This window comes from Lissotriton vulgaris, chromosome 5 (genome assembly GCF_964263255.1).
Source record: "Lissotriton vulgaris chromosome 5, aLisVul1.2, whole genome shotgun sequence".
NCBI classification, from domain to species: Eukaryota; Metazoa; Chordata; class Amphibia; order Caudata; family Salamandridae; genus Lissotriton; species Lissotriton vulgaris.
In genome coordinates this window covers 1022704223-1022728399 of record NC_141693.1, presented here as the reverse complement: position 1 = coordinate 1022728399, position 24177 = coordinate 1022704223, and positions in this window count along the sequence as shown.

Below are 24177 nucleotides of genomic sequence, written 5' to 3'. Positions count from 1 at the left end.
AGGGGGGTACCACAGGTACCCACCGTGTGCACCCCCCACCCCTCCTTCACTTTGGGGGCCCGCAGGGGGCTCCCAAAGTGAAGACCGCATGCCTTTCCGTGGCGGCATTGCCGCCACGGAAAGGCATTGTAAAATGCTCATCATAATATGGCTGGCGGTGTCTGATAGACACCCCCACCATATTATTCCTTTGCCGCCCCGGCCGCAAGGCGACCGGGGCGGAAAAGCGGTGGACGGTCTTTCCATCCGCCGAGGTCCCCCCGCCATACTAATATGGCGGGGGAAAACGAGTGAGGATGTCGGGCGCATTGCCCCCGCCAGGCTGGCGGTGGCTTCCGCCAGCCTGGCGGGGGCAATCCGCCCGACATCCTAATGGGCCCCTAGATGTCAGATGGAGAAAACTGGACAGGAGAATTCTTTCTATTCTAAGGCTAAGGTAATTGCCTGATTTCCCTAAGCATAAATGCAGGGCGAATCTTATTTTCAAGTCTGCAATGAAAATACTATTGTCTAAATGATCATTGGCTAGCTACCCATCCACCTCCTGTTATTTATAGGCAACATGGTCGCAGAGCTCCCAAAGACATATTATGAAGCTTGTACCACATAAACATATTCAAGCTACGATGGTTACATTTTAATCTCGTGCCATAGTTCTTTAAATGTGCCTTAGCAGTGTGCTGCCTTCTCACTATGTACCTGTACAAGGGCCATTAAACGGAATGTAATAATTAGGAGGAGACATCAATATATTTGAAAGACATTTGAATACCAGACTTGGCAAGTCACAAGTGCTGTGGTTTGAATTTGATGGGTAGGATGAAGAGGGTGTGATTGAAAGCAAAACAAGGGCAAGCACGGGCGAAGTCTGAACAGTCACCACATCAAAGAGCAAAAGGTACCATCTGCCTCAAAGTCATATGAAGGCATACAGGTGCCTTCAATATATTGCAGGTGCTTTTTGCAATATATTGGCCCAAACCGCACTAATATCTTTCGAAAGTGGGCAATGCTTTTTCACCCACTACAGACCAGAAACAGATCCAGCTGTTTAAATGTGACTCGTATGCAGTAAAGAGCCGTTCATTTCAGCCAAAACCTACAGGAGGTGACAGCAATCTTGGATTACTACTCTTGTGGAGCTGCTAGCATTAAGCTTCAGGAATGGAGGTTTGCTTGTAAAAGGCATTGTTGTCATGGCATGTACTGTTGTCATTGGGATGGCGATGATAGAAACAGGTTTTGTGTTTATAGAATCAGTTACAGAATACAATGTATTGGCTAGGCAAGGTTCAGAGACTCTCATCTGTGGCATATCCTAATACCATGATTTATTATTTGGGAAACTTTCTGCTTACATTGAAGTGTAACCACTGTATAAGAAAATATTCTAGAAGATCGATCAAGGAATTCAATCAATCAGGACATTTGTTAAGCGCGCTACATACCCGTGAGGGTCTCAAGGCGCTGGGGGGAGGAGAGGGGGTGCTGCTACTGATCGAAGAGCCAGGTTTTGAGAAGTCTTCTGAAGGCCAGTAGGTCTTAGGTCTGCCGTAAGTTGGTGGGGAGGGTGTTCCAGGTCTTGGCGGGGAGGTGGGAGAAGGATCTGCCGCCGGCGGTCGTTCTTTGGATGCGTGGGACTGTTGCGAGGGCGAGGCCGGCGGAGCGGAGTATGCGGGTAGGGGCGTAGAAGCTGAGTCGTCTGTTGAGGTACGCTGGGCTGGCGTTGTGGAGGGCCTTGTGTGTGTGGATGAGGAGCTTGAAGGTTATCCTCTTGTTGACGGGGAGCCAGTGTAGGTCTCTCAGGTGGGGTGTGATGTGGCTGCGGCGGGGGATGTTGAGGATCAGTCGTGCCGAGGCATTCTGGATGCATTGCAGCCGTCTCACGAGCTTGGTTGATGTTCCTGCATAGAGGGCGTTTCCGTAGTCCAGCCTGCTGGAAACGAGGGCCTGGGTGACTGTTCTTCTCGTTTCGGTGGGGATCTACTTGAAGATCCTGCGGAGCATTCGTAGGGTGTTGAAGCAGGATGAGGAGATGGCATTGACCTGTTTAGTCATGGAGAGGGTGGAGTCGAGGATGTCACCCAGGTTGCGTGCGTGGTCAGTGGGTGTCGGGGCTGTTCCCAGTGTGGTCGGCCACCAGGAGTTGTCCCAGGCTGAAGGGGAGGAGCCGAGGATGAGGACCTCTGTCTTGTCCGGGTTCAGCTTCAGTCGGCTGTTCCTCATCCATTCGGCAACGGCCTTCATTCCTTCATGGAGGTTGGTTTTGGCGGTGTGAGGGTCTTGGTGAGGGAGATGATCAGCTTGGTTTCATCGGCGTAGGAGATAATGTTGAGGTCGCGCTGTCGGGCGACGTGGGCGAGGGGTGCCATGTAGATGTCGAACAGCGTTGGGCTGAGGGAAGAGCCCTGGGGTACGCCGCAGATGATCTCCGTGGCGGTGGAGTGAAAGGGTGGGAGGCAGAAGCTCTGAGTTCTGCCGGAAAGGAAGGATGTGGTCCAGTCCAGGGCCTTCTCTTGGATACCGCCGTCATGTAGGCGTGTTCGTAGTGTGCAGTGGCAGACCGTGTCGAAGGCAGCTGACAGGTCCAGGAGGATGAGGGCTGCTGTTTCTCCATTGTCGAGCAGGGTCCTGATGTCGTTGGTGGCGGCGATGAGGGTGGTTTCGGTGCTGTGGTTTCTACGGAAACCGGACTGGGATGGGTCCAGGATGTTGTTGTCCTCGAGGCAGCGGGTCAGTTGTTTGTTTCTCTGTGACTTTCGCCAGGAACAGGAGCAGGGAGATGGGACGGAAGTTCTTGAGGTCCTTGGGGTCCGCCTTGGGCTTTTTGAGTGAGGTGTTGATCTTGGCATGCTTCCGGCCCTCCGGGAAGGTTGCTGTCTCAAAGGAGATGTTGATAGCTTTCCGTAGATGGAGGGCGATTATTGTGCTGGCTTTGTTGAAGACGTGGTGTGGGCATGGGTCAGACGGGGATCCAGAGTGGACTGAGTTCATGATTTTGATGGTGTCATCGTCAATGAAGTTGGTCCATACAATCTGGCGGCTGGTGGTTGCGGGGGTGGAGGTCTCGGTGGTTGGCGGGCGGTAGTGGCATTGAAGCGGTCGTGGATGTCTGCAATTTTGCGGTGGAAGAAGGTGGCCAGTGAGTCGCACAGGTCCTGCGAAGGGGGGATGTCGTTGGTGTTGGAGCTGGGGTTGGAGAGTTCCTTCATGATGCTGAAGAGCTCTTTGCTGTTGTGTGAGTTGTTATCCAGGCGGTCCTTGAATGCGGCCCTCTTGGCGGTTCTGATGAGTTGATGATGTCGGCGGGTGGCGTTCTTGAGGGCCGTGTAGTTGTCTGGTGATCGTTCGCAGAGCAAGTTCTTCTCCAGTCTCCGGCAAGTATGCTTGGAGGCCTGGAGATCTTCGGTGAACCAGGTGGCTTTCTTGCTGATGTGGCTGTTGGAGGGTGTCTTGAGCGGGGTGAGAGTGTTGGCGCAGTTGTCGATCCACTGTCAGAGGTTGAGGGGGGCGGTGTCGGGTTCGGTGGGGTCGGCTGGTGGGCTCTGGGCGAGGGCGGTGGCTAGCTGCTCTTCGGTGACTTTGCCCCAGCAGCGACGCGGCATCTGTTGGGTGCAGTGGTGTGTGGTGGGCATCCTAAAGGTGAAATGGATGCAGCAGTGGTCGGTCCAGTGGGGTTCGGTGGTGTGGTTGAAGGAGACGTGGGGGCTTGTGGAGAAGATGGGGTCTAGCGCGTGACCGGCGGCGTGGGTGGGTGTTGTCACAAGCTGTCTGAGTTCGAGGTTGGCGATCAGGGTGGTGGAGTTGACATTGTTGTTGTTCTCGAGGTGGAAGTTCAGGTCCCCGAGGAGGATGTTGTCTGTGGGTGCGAGGGCGTGGATGCTGATGAGGTCGGCGATGGAGTCGCTGAACTGCGGTCGGGGTCCAGGGGGTCTGTAGATTAGGGTTCCTCTGAGGGTGGTGTTGGGGTCAGAGTGAATCTGGAAGTGCAGGTGTTCGGAGGTGCTGAGGGTGTCATTGGTGCTGGTCGAGACGCTGAGGGTGTTCTTGTGGACGATGGCAATTCCACCTCCCGCTCTGTTGGTGCGGTTTCTGCAGGCGATCTTGTAGCCTTTCGGGATGGCTATTGCGATGTCGGGGGCTGAGGTGGGGTTCAGCCAGGTCTCCATCAGGAAGGCGACGTCTGGTGCAGTTGAGTCGAGGAGGTCCCAGATTTCGACGGCGTGTTTGCAGGGCGGAGCAAGTGTTGAGGAGGATGCACTTCAGGTGGTTAGGTTCGTTGTTTGGTGGTTTCGCGGGTCGGACGCTGGTGAAGCTGCAGCTCTGGCAGGTGAACGGCCCTTGGGTTCGCTTTGGGGTGGCCCTGTATCAGGTGTGTTCTCGTCCGGGTTTGAGTGCGTGGAGGATGCTGGTGTCGTAGTGCAGTCAGGTGTCATGGTGTCTTCGGGGTCCACGGGTACTGATGCTGGGCGTGGTCCAAGCGCGGACGGGCGCATATCGGCCGCCATAAGAAGGGGAGGTGGGAGGGAGGAGCAGCTGGGTGGGGGCGACGGACGAATGGGAGTGGGGGGGCGGGGACGCAGCGGCGGGAAGCGGGACCAGCAAGGGGGCACGGGGAGGGGAAAAATACACAAGCAGGGGGGGAATGAAAAGACTCACTGAAATGTATTTCATATTGAACACCACAAAGCAGCCACATTTTAAATCAACTTGTCATAACTGCTGCACATTACTCTGTGTCCCCATGTAAGACAGAACCAACTCCCCTTAAACATACACCAGTGCTCCCTTGATGCACACCACTTATTGCCTACCTCTTGTACAATGTCCAGTGCTCCCTTGATGCACTGTACTCAGTGCGTTCATGAGATTTATCAGAGTGGGCATTACAAGACACCTGGAAAATAAGTCAGATTTCCCACCCTCCCTAACTCTGGGGGTGTAGAAAATCTGAGCCATTACAAGTGAGACCCTGAGGGCTCCATAAGAAATGAGGAATTACTTGGGGAATCTCTATTTATTGATCTAATTCCCAAGCTAATTCCTCATGTTCCCCCGGATTTTTACAGAGGCATTGTAGCTGCTTTCATATCAAATACACAGATCTGATAACTCTGATACATAGGAAGGGCATAAATGCTCGTTATGAGGAACATCAAAGAGTGATCCGGTGAGATGAATCACGCAGTACACCTCAGAGGCAAGTTACACAGTGTTCCCCAGAGGCCCACTGCCCAATGCACCTTGACACATCACCCGGTGTTTCCCTGTGAAGCATTACTCAGTGCTCCCCTGAGGTACATTCCATGCACATCACCAAGATTTACAATGCATGCTTTTACAACGCGATTTTTACATCGCAACATTTACAACGCATGATTTTACAACACATACCCTCACAACGCGCTTTTAGAAACTACATTTACAACACATTCCATTACAACGCATACCATTACAACACATACCATTACAATGCTTAATACTTTTAGGGCAACAGTAGGGTAAGTTTTAGATAGTGTAGGGGTATAAATTACTGTTCCCACTCCAGTGAGTGCAACATTAGGGAAAGTGTTAGATAGTGTAGGGGTAAAAAAATACTATTCCCACGTACCCCAAAACCCACACTCACCCTAAAACTTAAAAAATCCCCATTACTTACCTTATGATGCGTTATAATGGCATGCGTTGTAGTGACATGCGTTGTAATGGCATGCGTTGTAGTGAGATGCGATGTAAAGGCTGTTGCGTTGTAATGGCTGCTTTGTAAAGGTAGTGCGTTGTAATGACTGCATTTTAATGGATGTTTCCCACCCTGCACACCCCTCTGCTATGTCCCTCTGTGTCCCTCAAACACATTACCTTCTGCGACCTTTTGATCATCTTTTTCGCAATGAAACAACTGCCCCTTTGTTTCCTGTTGAGGGACAATGTATCACGGTTGATTGATGCACCGATGCTGATATGGTTATTATTTAGTGGTTAATATGTCTGTTGAACGTAGCGACAATGTGTCTGCTGGAGTGTTGGTTTGTATGTAGGTATACATGTGTGGGGTGAGTACTCTATGTCAGTCCGTATATTGTTTGTCTCTCTGTCCCTGCACTACACAAAAGACAAACCTATTGATCTCTCTCAATACTTTCTTTACCAATAATAAATCTATCTTTCTGTCCTTTATTCTGATAAGGTACTGAAGCCTGCCCGGATTTCCTGCCCTCACTGACGCCTTCATGGGTCGCGTCTTCCATCACGAGATGAATAACAGACACTTTCCTCTCAGTACACGTGCGTCTATGCCAAATTCGTGAAATGGACTGAACGTTGTAACGTCTCCCCTGTGAACAAGTGCTTGAACTCTGCAACATCAGTAAGCCTGACACCAGCAGTGATACATCAGACCTTTGTGTCCTCTGATGACGTTAATTGCTTAGTATGACGAGGAAGCCTGGAATAAAAGCCATTTGGATATTTCCTTTTTCATTCAGAAACTGATAAATGCTGCCCACCTGTCTGGCACAGCACACGAAGAATCTGCCCAAAGCCCACTGGTATTTTCTTCTGTGCTAGAAGCCTTGATCCAAATGCTCCTTGCTTGGAGTGAAAATGCAAGAAGGTTATTTGCCAGTGTCTGACAGGAAACCAGGCAGCGCCTGACGCAGCATGAATTTCCCATCCTCCTCTCTCGCCGCCCGTGTGCAGAAGCTCTCAAACTTGAAGCAGGCACAGGTCTGACGCAGAAATGCAAATGCAGATTCTGGCAACAGGGTGCTCGTCTAACACAGCAAGTACACAGTACAGTGCGCGGTATTATGTGCTGCAAAATGCTCCTGTAGTCAAACAAAAGGAATAGATCATCAGGTGAACACCCGAGTAACGTGAAGGCACATACAAATCAACGAATGCAGCCATATCTGTTACCAATGAAAGACACCTTAAGGCTGCAATTTTTTGTAAAGACATGATTCTGTTGGATTTTACTGAGTACTCTATTAATATTGTGTAGGGCTCACATCGAGTTAATATGCCCAATATTTTTAATTGCCTACTAGTGCATATGAGGTTATGTTATGAATCTGTAGGCTGCATGTATAAGGGAGTTAAATGGCGTTGTGGTAGACAGCAACATAACCAGGACTAGAACGTGATAGGCCGAGGCAGAAAAGAGTAAGACACGAAAAGGTTAGGACCCCTAGAACTTTAAAGTAAAAAGTATAGGCCCTTATTTATGAGGCCTTGCGTCAGTTTTGCGCCGCCGGTGCGTCACTTTTTGTGACGCACCAGCGGCGTAAAATATGCGCCTTGTTGCGCCATATTTAAAAAGTGACGCATCTAGGTAGATGCATCACTTTTTAAACCCCTGCGCCACATTATACCTGCGTGAGGTATAATGTATGCAGAGGGGGCGTTCACCCGCAAAAAGCCTCGTAATATTGACGCAGTGAAATCTATGAGATTTCACTGCGTCACTTTTAGGATGCTGTTGCGTCAAAATCTTGCGCCTGCCTCACTGCAGGCGTAAGACTGACGCAAGCCCTTTCACATGGGGCTTTCCCCATGTGAAAGGACGCATTGCTGGAGTTGCGTCACTTTTGTGACACACTCCAGCAATGCGTCACTTTTGCGCTTACAGATACGTCAGAAATACTGACGTATCTGTAAGTCCTTGCGACATGATGCCTCATACATTAAATATGACGCATCATTGGTGTCGCAAGGAGTGCGCAGTGAAAAGTGACGCATCGCTGTTTTCACGCAGCGATGCGTCACTTTTCATAAATGAGGCCCATAGTTTTCAACTTCTTTCAAATGATGGTTGGCAAGGTCAGAGACTAGAGGTCAAGGGCGCACTTGGTCCACTCCGTTAGACAGAGACCCAGGGAGCGCAGAGACCTTTGTAGAACAGTTGGAATTCCACACTAGGGGCTGACCCAGAAGGGGGGCACTGACCTGGGGGGGGGGGGGGGGGGGGGAGAGCTGTGTTTAGCAATAACTATTTAAAAGCACCTTCTGCAAAGTGACTTGTGCATCCAGCTTTTAGGCAGCAATAAAAAAGTCAAGAGAACTCTTGTGAATAATGTTCTTGCTAGAGCATAAGGTAGCGCAGAGGGTTTATATACCTGCTGCAAAGAAAAGATCTGTATTTTATATGGACAGTTGAGTGGATTAGTAAAGCCAGCCTTACCCAGCGCTTTAAAATAAATGAAATGTATGTGAGAGAAGGGCTATGGAGAGATGAAGGGCATTTTTGCTGGTGATAGTGAGGGAATCCGAGGAAGTGGTCATGGGGGGAGGTGGGACGGGGAGGGGGGGGTTTGCGGATAGTTACACTGGGTGTCAGCAGTGGTAAAGCCGGCCCTGAAGTCGTACATGATTCTTGACCGGCAGCCAGAGAAGGTCAGCTAGTGGTGCAAGTGCTTGAAATCTAGGAAATACTGTAGTGCTCCTCTTAGGGGTTCATTATGAGACGTCATTTAGGTCTGATTGGGCCATTAATAGAGATTGCCAACAACTAGAGACACCAGCTAAGTCAGAATTATTAGATCTGCCAGAGAACTGCGGATCTGTTTACTTTTTTCTCCATATGATTTCCTCGGTATGTAACACTTACAACGCATCTTTTACGTCGCATTCCGTTACAACGCAGATTTTACAACGCAGGATCCATTACATCGGATGCCATTACAACGCATGGCATTACATAGCAGATGGTATTACAACGCATACCATTACATTGTAAGTATTGGTAAGTTTATAATTATTTTTTATTTTATTTAATATTATATAATTGTTTTAATTATTATTAATTATAAATAAAAATATTTATTTATGTTTTTAAATATTATAAATTAAATATATTAATTTAAGTAATTTTTTTAATAAGTATGAGTATAGGAGTATATGTTTTGGGGTACTGAGGTATATGTTTTGGGGTTTTTGGGTATTTTTAGGTTTTAGGGCAGGGTTTGGGTTTTGGGGTACAGGGGTGTTTTTAGGTTTTAGGGTAGGGTTTGGGTTTTGGGGTACAGGGGTGTTTTTAGGTTTTAGGGTAGGGTTTGGGTTTTGGGGTACAGGGGTGTTTTTAGGTTTTAGGGTAGGGTTTGGGTTTTGGGGTACAGGGGTGTTTTTAGGTTTTAGGGTAGGGTTTGGGTTTTGGGGTACAGGGGTGTTTTTAGGTTTTAGGGTAGGGTTTGGGTTTTGGGGTACAGGGGTGTTTTTAGGTTTTAGGGCAGGGTTTGGGTTTTGGGGTACAGGGGTGTTTTTAGGTTTTAGGGTAGGGTTTGGGTTTTGGGGTACAGGGGTGTTTTTAGGTTTTAGGGCAGGGTTTGGGTTTTGGGGTACAGGGGTGTTTTTAGGTTTTAGGGCAGGGTTTGGGTTTTGGGGTACAGGGGTGTTTTTAGGTTTTAGGGCAGGGTTTGGGTTTTGGGGTATAGGGGTGTTTTTAGGTTTTAGGGCAGGGTTTGGGTTTTGGGGTACAGGGGTGTTTTTAGGTTTTAGGGCAGGGTTTGGGTTTTGGGGTACAGGGTTGTTTTTAGGTTTTAGGGCAGGGTTTGGGTTTTGGGGTACAGGGGTGTTTTTAGGTTTTAGGGTAGGTTTTGGGTTTTGGGTTAATTAAATTATATTTACCATTTTTAAAATAATTAAAATATATTTAATAAATTAAATTAATTATTTTACATTATTAAAATTTTTTTATTCAATTAATTAAATTAATTAAATTAAATAAATTAATAATATTAATTTAATTTAATTTCAATTTTAAAAATATGTACATTAAACTAATTTCATTATTTTAATTAAATTAAATTAATTACAATTTTTATTAAAATTACATTTATTAAATAGATATTATGTTATTAAAATAAATGAATGACTATTTTAAAATGTATTTTAATTAAATTGTTTAAATAAAATTAATTAAATTAACTTAATAACATTTTTAAAAAAAGGTATACTTACCTATACTTACGATGTAATGCCATGCGTTGTAATAGCATCTGCTATGTAATGCCATGCGTTGTAATGGCATCCGATGTAATGGATCCTGCGTTGTAAAATATGCGTTGTAACGGAATGCGACGTAAAAGAGCGCGTTGTACTGACACCAATCCGATTTCCTCATGCAGAAAAAAACAGAAAAGAAAAAAAATGTGCATTTGCACCTTGGGCTCCCTTTCCAAATGCATAGTTGTTCGGGATGTAGGATGACACATTGGAGAAATTGCATCCCAGGGATTATGTCACATGATATTTCTACCTGTATGTCTGGAAACCTGCACTTCATGCCATTTTCAAGGCATACTACTGGAAAGGTTTGCGAATTCCATAAACTCAATACATATTTCGTAGATAATATATGTGTTTCAGCTTTAAGAAAACTTAGAGTTCCGTCAAAACCTGGAGATTTGGAAGCGCACAGATATCTTGAAGGTATATCGAATGAGACAAATGATATTGAAGGCATAGCAAGGGTGAAAAGACCTTTAAGAGCTCTTCTTATATGTTAGAAACCAGCACTTATCTAGTTCAAGGTAGTGCTCAGCCTAACATCAATTCAGCGTGGTGATAGCCGGTGTCTCTGTTTTGTCTCTTATCCCATTCCGTTTTTCTGGATGTACGGTTAACCAGCATATTGTTTCTTGTATGATTTGTCTGTGGAATTGGAGAGTTGACAAAGTGTTCGGTGCTCCTGTTAGATACAGTTTCAATTTCAAAGGTTTGTTCTTTCTGACAGATTGCTGTTGTCATTCCAACCTGACTGATACATTCTGAGTCTACCGTGTCCAAAATCTTAGACCTAGTAACAGTAGTCATTTCAGTCAAACAACAGATAGGAGTCAGCCAAAATAGGGAAACGAAAGAAGCCAGTCAAGTGCCATTCCCTTCAGATCCTGCAAAAACAGCTCCTTGGGCTTTCCCCCTTTCCCCCCCCCCCCCCCCGCCTCCCCTCCCCATCACAACACTATACGCTCTACTCACACTCAGATCCTCAAGCAATTCCTAGTGTACCCTTATAGCTTCAAGAGCGATTTTCTGGAGATCAAAAAAGTTTGTGTTCAGTACTAATTGCATTTCATATGACTTCCTCAGATGGCCAAACAAAAGTAGCCTTTGTTTTCTCACACTTTAGCACTAAGGATCTGTTGATTTATAGGTTTTTATATCAGCCAGATACTAACTCCCAAATAGCTTAGATGGCCCTTGTTCTTTCCTGATTATGATTTTGTTATTAATTACAAACCAGGTCAAAATAAGAGTAGGTAATATGCATTATTCAGGCAGAGCCAACCTGAAAATAACAATACAGTGATTAATGATCTTACCTTAGGGTCTTGATAGATGACATGGGGCGCTTTAAAACAGAGCAATAAGGGTGATTTAGTGCGTCCTAACACAGTTATTTTCAACTTTGCCTCAAGATTAGGTAGTAGACCGATTGCGGCAATCCTGCAGATACACAAGGCAAAATGTATTGCAAAAGTCTCCTATGGCCGATAGATTTGGGGCTATGTTACCACAGAGGAATTACAAGTGGTTGAAAACTATTTCTTAAAACGGCTTTTATGTGTGTCTCAGGGAACTTCATGTTTTGTGGTTCATGAAGTGCTGGGTGCGCTCTACCTCTCTGATTTGTTGGCTCTCCACCCCCTAACATTGTGGTTGAACCTCTGGCTGCATCAGGGTCCAACTTTAAGTAAATGAATTGTAAATGCGTGCATGGGCTTTGACCATGCTCACCATTTCCCATAGTTCAATTATATTAAGAAATGCTTTGGCGGGTTGGGTAGAGCTGACCTATTTTCCAACCGGAATTGGTGCATAAGAAAGATCTGGCTGGGTAAAGGAGACTTTTTTTTAAATTAGAAGCCCCTGGAACATGAAGAATGTGAGTGGAGGAAATCTGGTGTTCACAGGTTTGTCGCACTGAAAACTGTACAATATACTGAGCAATATCTTTTAGGGCCTTTAGTACTCACAAACGTTTTTTATTAACTAGGTTTCGCCTTGATTTATTCCACCTCCTCTTATCACAGCCATGTGGGTGTAGCAGAGGTCAGAGCTTAGAGTTCTGTGGGTGCGACGGTAAGTCTCCACAGCACATGCTTCACTTTCTATTGTTTTGTAATTTTTATAAGATTCCCCGGAAATGTTTATCATCCCCATCCTGAATTCACTGTATTTCAGGCAGGTGCGACCAGCTTTTATCTTTTTACAAATCTTATCTGGTAACACCGTTTTTTACATTCTTAACTTCTTGAAATCAGCAGTGAGGCCTAGAGCCTGCTCCGACTAATAGATGTATTTTCTTTTACACGTTCCAGTATATAGGGCTGGGGGATTTGGTGGAGCTAGGGTTCCTGCGCTCATCTCCTTCCCTTTTCAAGAACTAGTACACACTCATTTTCAGGTCTCGCCTATGCAGCGCACATGCGCTGCATAGGAGGAGACCTTTAGCCATCGGTCCCCTTTTTAAGTCACAACAGTGCACACGTTCCATTGCCTTCAATGGCAATGCATGCACGTGTGGCTTTTCCCTTGCGGGCTCCAGCGCTGACACCATATGTTTGTAATTAAAGTGCAATCATATGGTGCCCCTGCTCATTCCCGTAAGGGAAGCAGGCGCAGGCTTCCTTGTGTCTCCCCTCCCCCTGCTGCTGTCCTCTTTAGCGCGAGTCGTACGCAAGCTTTGTTTTTCTTTCTAACAAACAATTCCCAGAATGAGGCTGCCGTTTGAATTGCATTATATTGCTCATTTGTTTGCATAGTCCATGCAGTAACTTTTTTGTGGCTTTACAAGCGGTTCGGAATTTAGATTTAACATCCTAACCTCACAACCCCACAGGAGCCGCGACTTACTTCCTGCCTGCAGTCCTGGGGCTGTGTTCTGCCTGGTGACTACCACTGCAGCCTCTTTTTTTTTACTCCTATGAGCCAAAAGCAATTGTAATATCTCTGAAACGATTCCCAGAATGAGCCTGCCGTTTGAATTGCATTATATTGCTCAGTGTTTTGCATAGTCCACGCAGTAACTTTTTCCCCTTACATGACCCAAGTTGCCACATATCAGTTTCTCACGTTTCTGGGTAAAAAAAGTGATCGCTGTGGCTTTACAAGCCGTTCGGAATTTAGATTTAACATCCTAACCTCACAACCCCAAAGAATGACATACTTCCTGCCTACTCTCAGGCTTCTAGGGCTGGAGATTAGCATTATGTTCTCAAAATAAGATGCAACTGTTAATGCTTCTCAGAGATATGGGCGAGGCAACATAACAGAACAAGTGCGGTCCGGCTCAAATTAAGAACTCAATGCAAACCTGAAATAGGATAGGTTCTTCCATATAGCAGCTGCTGAGGATCTGTATTAAGGGAAACATGCCGATCGGAACATGTTGTGTTTGCCCAACATACTAACGCACAGTCTAACTATGTATATTATTTAGCATTAGCTCTGCTGTCTCCGCTGAGTCTGGATTCGTGCTGTAGAAGAGTTGGGCATTGTTTTTGATATCTAGTGTATGTAGTTCAAAGTTATGGGTGGTGAGGCAGCAGGCTGGGGACCACTGGGGCATCGGTGTAGGTAATCTGCCGGTCCTGGCACCCACGCCCCCATACTTTTTGATGACCTCATGGGTCTTCAGAAGTCGGGGACACAGTGAAACTCATCCTGGCAAATGGCCTGGATGAAAAGGCAGCGGGGCAGCAGTGAGGAGAGGTAGACCACCGAAGGAGAGAAAGCTGCGCCATGGGAGGCCCCATCATCAGTCTTCTGCGGCGAATAACTCCGATGAAGTGAGCAGAGTGAAGATTAAATAGCAGTAGCAGCAGGGATGAGGAATACTTTCCCCGATGTCCAGCTGGGTAGGTGACGGCCGCGGGAGACCCCGGGCCGTACTCCTCGATAGCCGAAACAAGCGGCTCCACTGGGCATCGGTCAAGTCATCACGAAGTCCCGGCAAGAGTGGTAACGGGCCCCAGAGCAATCCGACGCCATCCTGAGCCATCCAATGGAGCCGGAGCTGCGCTGAGGCTGGTCAGTCATCCTGAGGACGAAAATCTCTGAGGGAGGCAGAAGAGTCGAAAAGAGGAGTATCAGCGTGGAGAGGTAAGTCATGCCCCGATGTCCAGCTGGGTAGGAGACGGCCTCGGGAGAGACCCGGGCCAGACTCCCCAATAGCCGAACCAAGCGGCTCCACCGGGCATCGCCAAAGTCTTCTCTGTGTCCGCTGTCCGGATACCGTAGAAAGTATGAATAGCACTGCAACAAATTCCTGTTTAAAAGAGTGCAATACTGTCCTGAATTAATTTTTCCTTACTGTTTTGGTTGGATTCACATTTTGCCAAATCTCCACTTTCAAGCACCAGCTGAGCTATTGGCATGTACATGATCATAGAGTCAGAATATGCATGCAAGTGTCAGGTTTTGGATGGTGGAACAGCCCAGTTTGTATGTCTGCAGAGTGAGGGTAAAATTAAGGCTATGTGAAAATAATGACATTTTTATGTCACCAACTTTGATGTTCTAGGGTCTGCTGATGCTATGGATCTGAAGCTGTGCGCACTTGTTTTTTAGGTTTCGCCTGCACAGTGCTTGCAAAATCTATTGTATTCAATATAAATCTTAAAAGGGGCTTACATCCCGCTCCCTTGATTTTCATTGGTTAATGTGATTGTCACTTACTTTTCCTCCGTTTCTATTAACTGTAGCATACTATTTCTTGTTCTTCCTCGTGTGTTTGCCCTTATCAGTGTCCCAAGGCTCAAGTATTGTTTTGGTGAAATTTTTTAAAGCTTTTGCCTGCACAGCGCTTGCCCTGTGCTTATTTATGGCTCCCTACTAACCCTGAGAGTAGTGGGACTACACGAAGCTTCGTGAAGTGGGCATGAATCTACGCCCACCCACGCGCTTCGCGTAGCCCCACTACGCGCCGCCCTCCTCCCTCTATCCCTCTTTTACACCCCTAATTTGGATTTTTAATAGGTTAAAAAGTAAAGAAAAACACCTACCTTTTATGCGGCGTCCCGGGGCTCCATCTTCTTCTTTGCGCCGACTTCTTCCAAAACAAATGCGCATACGCGGGCGCCCGCGCATGCACATTTCTCGCAAGAAATGCGCATGAGCGGCCGCCCAATAAAACCAAGATTGTCATGTTTGATTGGGGTTTTGGTGAATGGACACATGGAGTCCTTGTGGTTGCTGAATGAGATATTTCTACACCACCCATCATTAAGCAGTGATGATCAGCTTTTAAATAAATATAATTGCAGTTTGTGGCAGTGTTCACTGCAGCTTGCGTCTTCTTCTGGAGCGGAGAACAAGACAGTGCAGAGCGAGCAGTCACTGCCAAATACTGGACATTGTGCGCCTAACAAAGTGTGCCACACTCCTAACGACTCGCATTTACTGAGGGCACAATACAATGAATTAATAGGAGTTCTCCACAAGAGGTCAGGGCTTGGCCCACCTCAGGTCTGCTACGGGTAGCAGCAGCGAACACGGTACTGCACCTCAGAAGGCACAAAGGACAAACACACTTGTTTCCTTTTACTTTGGAAGAGCCCGTCCTCTCTGCATTCAAGTTTGGTTGTCGGGTTATCTCTGCTTAGGATGATTTTATTTTACTAAGGGCCCAGAATCGCAAATCCATTTGCTCAGTATGTTCAACCTACATTCGCAAACTACTCGATTTATTGGAGTATGGATTTCAGAAAAGTATACTTGCACTCATAAATCTATTTATCTAAAAGTAACATTACCCACCGTGGGGTAATAAGAGCGTGGGTAAATCCTGCTCCAGTGGTAGGAAGTGGCTCACCTAAAGGAATGCCCTGGAAATTTATGGAGAACCTGCAACTCAAGAGTTTGTAGGTATTAATAAACGTTTTCTCAATTCGTTTTAACTGTGATCGTTTTCAGAGGGAAAGGAAGGCCCCTAAATATGGTGGATGTGTAGGAGAAGAGGTTGCTTCAGAGGAACAATATTTCCCCTAAGGAGGATTGAAATGAAAAAGTAAGATGGCATTCTATTTCAGAACTCTTTCTCTATACAATTGCACATGATCCGGCCTCCTTGATTTTCATTGGTTCCTGTGCTTGCCAATTACTTTTTCTCTGATTCTATTGGCTGTAGCATACTATTACCTGTTCTTCCTCATGTGTTTGCTCGCGAAACAACACTTACCACGCAACATTTACAACGCACTACCTTTACAACGAAACTTTTACAACGCAACATCCATTACAATGCATACCATTACAATGCAACCATTACAACGCATCTCACTACAACACATACCACTACAACGCATGTCATTACAACGCAGTCATTACAACGCATACCATTACAACGCATACCTACACTATCCAATACTTACCCTACTGTTGCACCCCCTGGAGGTAGAATAGTAATTTTTACCCCTACACTATCCAATACTTACCCTACTGTTGCACCCCCTGGAGTTAGAATAGTAATTTGTACCCCTACACTATCCAACACTTACCCTACAGCTGCACCCCCTGGAGTTAGAATAGTAATTTTTACCCCTACACTATCCAATACTTACCATACATGCAATGTAATGGTATGTGTTGTAATGGAATGTGGTGTAATTGTAGTATGCGTTGTAGTGGAATGCGTTGTAAAGGTAGTTTAAAAGAATTTGTTGTAATGGCATGCGTTGTAATGGAATGCGTTGTAATGGATGTTGCGGTGTTAAAAATGCGTTATAAAGGTATGCGTTGTAAAATTATGCGTTGTAACGACGATCATTGTCCTGAGGTCCAAGTACTGTTTTCATCCGCTGTAGGAGAACTTTCTTTTAAGCTTTTGCTTGCACAACACTTGCCCTGTGCTTGTTTATGGTTTTCTACAGTTGGTCTGCATCCCTTCTGTAGTCCCCCTTTTTCTTTTTCCTCCTCCCATGCGCCACCATTAGCTCAAATACAGAGCTTAGCTTAGCCTGTACTCCGCTTGCCCTGTGCTTCTTTAAGGCTCTCTACAGTTCGTCCCCATACCTTATGTTGTTCCCTCCACCTTTTCCCTCCTCCTACGCGCTAACAGTGGCTCAACTACCAAGCTTAGCTTGGACCTGGTGAGACTGCTGCCATCTTGGATTCAGGCAGCAGTTGTGCTAATAACAAATCGCCAAGGAGAACTTCTTTTATTAGGTTAAGGCTGCACGCATTTCAAGCATGCCCATTTCTCTTTTAGACATGCACTCTTTAAGAGTGTATGTGTATGCAGCCCATCCACCCCTCAGCTGTCTGTGCTCTTCTTGACTCCCTCCAGCCTCCAGACATCCATGGTCTCTTTCAAATCTACCTCTCCAGCCCCCCTTGTGTTACTTGTGGCCTCTCTGGCTGTCTGTTTTCCTTGTGCCCCTCAGCCTCCGTTACTCCCAATTTACCAACTCCGTTCGCCACCCCACCATTGTGTTGCTGGCTTCACTCCCTCCCCCCCCCCCCCTCACCATTTACTGTCCACAAACCACACCTACCCCCCTCTGGCCCTCTAGTCCACCCACAAAATACAAGAGAATGGAGAATTGCAACGGTGAAGGACAACAGCAAATGCTGTAGACATACAGTCAGGTCCCCCCATTTTCATACAAGGGTTCCAGTTTCTTGCTCCCCTGTGGTGGACTAATCACATCTCCACTTTGTTAAATTACAGCAAAGAGGGAAATATGTTTAGAAAGTAATTCCAGACCTCCTCCTCCAAGTGACTGATGGGGCCTTCTTCACAACAAACACAATGCATGATAGATATGGCCCGGCTTTTAGTTCAAAATGTTGCGGCTAAAAAAATCTGCGGCTACTGACATGAGAGAGGTGCTTCAACAAAGAGGCTGCAAAGAGGAAGCAACAAGGCGGATTAGAGTATTGTTTTGGTGTCTACAGTACACATTGGGGTCCTCCTAACACACGCTGCTCAGCGGGCCACCATCTTAATTATTTTTCTTATGTATAGTTAAACCTCCCGTATAACCCCCCTACTATGCTCCATAGTTTCACTGACCTCAGCAATTCCACTCTCTCCTGCCCTTTCCCTTGCCTTTCGCACCCCTGTCTCTCTCCCCTTTACCTCTCACTTCTCTTTGTCATGTTGCTCCCAGTCTCTACTCCCGACCTCCCACCTATCTCTTTCATGCGCCGTCCGTGCTCCATCTGTCATCAATGCATTACTTACGAAGCATGTGCCTTTCTCCTGTTAAACACAGTAAATTGTACGGCAGCCTGCTCACTACCTGTTATTTCCACTCGGCTATTGTAATTGTAAGTCATAACAATTTAATTAAGTTTCAGTAACTTATATTGCACAACAGCTCATCAAGCTACAACTTACAGCAAACGACAGCACATAGGCAAAATCTAATGCATTTCCCAATGCTTATTTTTCTTCTGAAAGCTAAGTGGTGCTATAAAATCGCTTACAAATGGCGACTGGGCAAGTTTTGTCTTCAAAATAGTTGCATTTTTAACATAACACTTGCATTGCTCCGATAATAGTGGAATATCTAATTGCATTTCAGCAGCAACTGGGAATAGAATCGAAGAACAAACTCAGCTATTAAGCAATCTCTGCATCATTGCATTCATTGCATTTTTAGACTAAAACCTTGTCATTTATATTGCAGCTTGTTCCGAGGGGTGCAAACATTCTGTGCTTGAATGTATTGGTGGTGCTGTAGTAAAATAGCATTCAGACCCATAGCTGTCTACATATGCTTTCATGCTCTAGTGGTGATCCATGTGCTGAAGGTTGGGAGTGCTGTTAGTTGTCAACAAATAGGTGAGTCTTGAATGGCCGATGCATGTTGGCTCATATGTTACGCTGGTTTTTAAACAGACCAAAGTCATTCTGCATACTGATGTTTGTAAATGTTTTAAATAGCAGAACACTGATGTCCAGATGTCCTCTAGGCCCTGTTTAGTGTGAGACATTCGACACTGGAAGATACTAGCACGGAGTCGGACATGTTGGCCACTTCATTCTCAAAGGTAGGTGGTTTTGTTTAGGCCTGTGGTTGGTGGAATGACATTCTGGAGTCTTGCAGTGATATAACCTTCTCTGGTGGTGTGTTAAATGCTAAATACGTTGTCAATGATAAACCTAGGTAGCAGAGCTCAGCTTGGCAAGGAGGCTGTGTTTTGCTGTGTAAATATTGAAGGTCTTTTCCTTTAAAGTATTTAAAGGTCAGTACGAACATTGGCTGAGAACTATTGATGGCTTCCCATGGTTAATTAAATAAAAAACATGTTACAGTGCTGCTATGTAACATGTGTTGTATTTAATTCCTTTGTGGGGCGCTTTTATATAGTGTCAACATCACCTGAAGGTGCAGGAGCACATTATATCACCACCAGTTACTTCATACAAGCACACAGCTAACTAATCGGCTCTGCATTTAAAGCAGTTTTCACAATTTTATTTTAGGATCAGTTTTACATGGGAAACATCCTTTACAACGCAACTTTTACCACGCAGTGCTATTACAACGCAGGTTTAACAACGAAAACCATTACAACGCATTGCGCTGGGGGACGCTCTAGGATAGGGAATAGATCTAATTTACTATCCAACACCTTCCCTAGTGTCCACGGGGACTGGAGTTGGAATAGTAAATTAAACTATTCACTATCCAGCACCCCAAAGCGCTATGCGTTGTAATGGTATGCGTAGTAAAACCTGCGTTGTAACAGAATGCTTGGTAAAAGCATGCGTTGTAACGTCATACATCCGTTTTACATAGCGCCAACACCACAGGAGCACTTTATATTACCACCTGTTCCTGCACAATATATTGCCTTTCTCACTAAGCAAGTCATAATACTTTTGCGGCGTTTTTTTTAACTTATATTACACATCTGCTGACCAAGCTAAAACTTAAAAAAATATATATTATTAATCACATAGGCAAAACATATTGCATTTACCAATGCTTGTTAAACATGGTAACACTGTATGGGCATTAGTTGCACCTCATTAGCTACATGCAACAGAAAGGTGACCAGTCCTGCGTTGCAAAGGGACTTCCACTGCGCGGAAACACATGTTGTTGCATTTTTGTCAAGAGTGAGTCTCTGAACATATTAATGTTTGACTAACCCCTTTTGAACCTAACTATACAAACTCACACTGAAGTGTGAATATCAGTCAAATTAGATAACAGGACTAGTAGTTTTCCTAAAATACTTAAATTTTGTGGATTAAATCAGGGCTACATTTTGAACCATCATCATTGTCCCTTTGTATGTTGATCTCGTAGAGATTTTAGTTGGTATCAATAGTTTCCACCCTTTTTCATGGAAGTAAAAATCAGTAATCTAGCTTATTCTAATTTAGTATTGCTAGCTTTAATGCCAAATAGTCTGCAATGACCCCTGAATAAATTGCAAGACTATACTAGATATCTAACTAAAACTAAGGGCAGGCATTTTAGTAGAAAAATGATCCATTGATAATATCAAGTTACAATCATTGTCTGCTCAACTTTATCTATGAGGACTAATTTATTTATTTATTTATTTATTTATTCATTTATTTGAAAGGTTTTATATAGTGCTGGCTAGATCCGAAGGTATCAGAGCGCTTTACATGAGTATCAGATCATAGTTGCAGGTTACATCGTTACAAAGGTTACACAGTTATTAAAGCATAGCAACATAGTTACATGTTAGGTCGAGACAAACAATAAGGAAATATGCATAAGGGAAAAAGCAGGCAAGGGGAGAGATTGAAGGGAGAGGGGGTAGGAGCAGGGGAAGTAGACAGCGAATGAAGGAGGGAAAGAGGAGGTGGAGGGTGAGAGACACACCATGAAAGTAGAGGGGAAGGGTGACGAGGGCATAAACCGGTAGACGAGTAATAGTTATGTTCAAAGTCCAGTAAGCTGTGATCCCAGGGGAAGTTGTATCATTCCCCCAACTCCATTGCGAGAGGCTCCATTAATGCAGTGGACTCGCTCAGAGGGGTCTCCGAGACTCCAAGGCTTACCTATTGGATCCTTCACCAAAAAGGGGAGAGGGAGTGCTTTGGCAAGGGGCGCAATACCATACCTCAACTGTGAGTGGCGCCCTTGGCGCTGTGGACTCTCTCAGAGGAATCACGGAGGCTCCAGAGTATAAGTAATTGGAGATTTCCCCAACAAGGGGAGGAGTGCTTAGTTAAAGGGCACAAGGGTCAGGGGCTAGGCGGCGTAGCAGGCAAGGGGAGAGATTAAGGGGATAGGAGCAGAGGAAGTAGACAAAGAATGAAGAAGGGAAAGCGGTAGGGGAGGGTGATAGAGAGCATGAAAGAGGGGGGGAGGGTGAAGGGGGAACAAGCCGGTAAATAGGTAAAAACCTCAAGAGTGAAACCATCTGTCTCGTGTCTAGTTCATGCGCGACTGCGGCCTAGATTCACCCCAGGCCCCGCCGCGCTACAGTTGGCGAAGGTGACCAGGTGACCGCCACTTGTTTCACCATTTTTAAAAGGGGGCTCCAGGCTTCAGACTGGCTAATTCTACCCCTCAACAGTGTCAAACATATTAGTGACACCATTTAGCGCTGTCAGCGAGAGCCGGACAAACTTTTAAATAACTTAGGAAGAAGCTAGTTACCATGCAATGTTAAACTAATGCAGATGTTTCCTTGGCCTCTGAGAATACTAGGGCATTTGGTTCAATTTGCCGAGCTCAATAATAATAAAGGCTCTGAACGATATGAAGTGAGGCACAAGTCTTGCAGCTTTCAAAACTGGAGGTGACAGAAGCAGCCCAGGTATATTTTGAATGTAACAATAAAGTATATTTTCCATTATCAGCCACTCTAAATTATTTTAATCTTATACGTGAGAAAACGCAACCTTTGAAGGTGTCTATCTTCTCTGAGAAATAATATAAGAAAAGAAACAGGGACAACAGCACCAGTATTCCGAAACAGGAAACACTTCAAATAAGCTAACACACGTTTATGCTTCTGAAGAAGCGTGTGCAACACTCTGTGTGGCTTTTCAAGAGCAGAACCAAATGCATATGAAAGCAGAACTGCCTCTGTAAACTGCACCTCCACAGATTACCAGCAAACTGTAAACAATGCAGCCTGGGAGCTGCCTTCGGAAAGGAAACAAAAGAATGTCAGCCACATGGCAGGAACTGGGAAGGACGAATGCTGCAATAAACTGTAAGCAGCTATGGGTCTGGGCAACCACAGTGTAACATGACGTTAAAAACATAGGGGCATATTACCAAGCAATAGCGATAGTTATCGCTATTGCTTGGTTAGAGACAAAAAATTACCGCTGAGCTGCGGCGATTTTTATCGCAGATAAACCTTGGTATTACCAAGGTTTATCGCAAATGCGATAAAAATCGGCCGCAATGCATGAATATCGCTGAAAAATCAGCGATATTCATGCATTATCGAGCTAATGCTCTTAGCCATGTTATCCACCTCCCATTGGATAACATGGCTAAGAACTGCTCAGGGCAGGTGTTAGCTTTTGGAGATATTCGCGCTTAGCGCGAATATCTCCAAAAGTTGGTAATAGGAGATAGCGATGTTAGCGACTGTTTCCAGTCGCTAACATCTTGGCACGCCCACTTTGCATGTCATTAGTGATAAATATCACTGACATGCAAAGTGGGGCCCAAGATGGTCGCTATCTCCTACTAGCTGTTGCTAACTGGTGTTAGCGACAGCTAGGTAATAGGGAGATAATTTTATCTCTGCTTTTTTTTGCTTTTAAAGCCAAAAAAGCGGAGATAAACCCGCTTGAAAATATGCCCCATAATACAATAGTCCCCCTCCCCCCCACACGAGCAGGTTAAAAGAACAAAGTGTAATGATAATGTACAAAGTCCCTGCTCCTTGGAGGAAAAAAAGGAGGGACAAAGAGGCAGGACTGACCACTATCAAGCAAGGATTTTTAAAGGACACTGAAACCAACAAATGAGAAGCCTGGGATTGGCTTAAGGCCCACAGAGGTGTATACTAAAGTATACAAGAGGTCGTATGCTTATGCTCGACCTAAAAACTACCTCTTTCAGTATATCACATCATGTGTATCAACACTCAAATCGAACAATTGTTATAAATGTCTTTTGTTGCATGTTCAAATACTAAGAATAAACATAATATTGTGAGACACCAATATATTTCACTGAGACTGGAAATAAATAAGACTCTTTTTTTCTAACAAAATTGGGAATTACTGTATTTTCTGTGTGCTCCAGACTCTAATAATATGTTGTAGTAGTGATTGCTCTCACAGTTGGCTCTTTAACACCTCATTGCAGCAGGGGTGTAGTCTGTGGTAGCACCACACAGCTTTTTGATTTTCATGTACTGACCACATCTGTAAGGAAACCCTTGTGCAGTTATATGTTCTTCACCGCTGCATCCTTGTAATAGTAGTACTCTTGTAGCTATAATCCCCTTCACACTCAGCTGTTCTGAGTGTAGGGCGTGACCTTTGACCATGTCCTGCAACAAGTTTTCTCGTGTCAAACCCCACTTGTTCATTGCATTCGGATGTTCCCAGTGCACCCTCAGCCCACTGGCTGGATTCCCAGTGCTAGCAAACATATGGATGAGAGCTGTGATTTATGGATTACAGGATGTGGAGAAGTGTGGCTCACTGGTTAGAGCGGTAGACCTTGATGCAGAGATCTGACCCGGGACCAGGGTTCAATTCCCGTTGCGGCAGGGTCTTGGGCTCAATGTCCCCGGACCCGATAATTCTCGCCACGGTGCCGACTCTAATCATGGGTCCCACTCTGCAACTCTGGGCAATAACTTGCTTAATCTCCACACTCTTCATTTCATTTTTATGATTCACAACTTGGCTTGTCACATTTGCCTGTCAATTTCTGTAAATCGCCAAAAGTTAAAAGGGCAGTAGAAAATTGACTTAATGTATCACTCAGAGGTTCGCAAACTGAGAACTGCTTCATGAACTGTGAATGATCTAAAGATTCATTCAAACATAAATCAGTTACTCTTGTCTACATTTCAAATGTGTCACAACTTTACCTAGCATTTCCCATTTCCTACACTGCCCAATCACCCCCCCTCCCCATCCTTTGAACATACTTTACAAAATATTCTAAAATCACTTTTAGCACATTTGTCAAACACTGCCAAATTTATTAGTAATCTAATAGGCTATTTTGCTCAAGAATAAGGCACTATCACTGA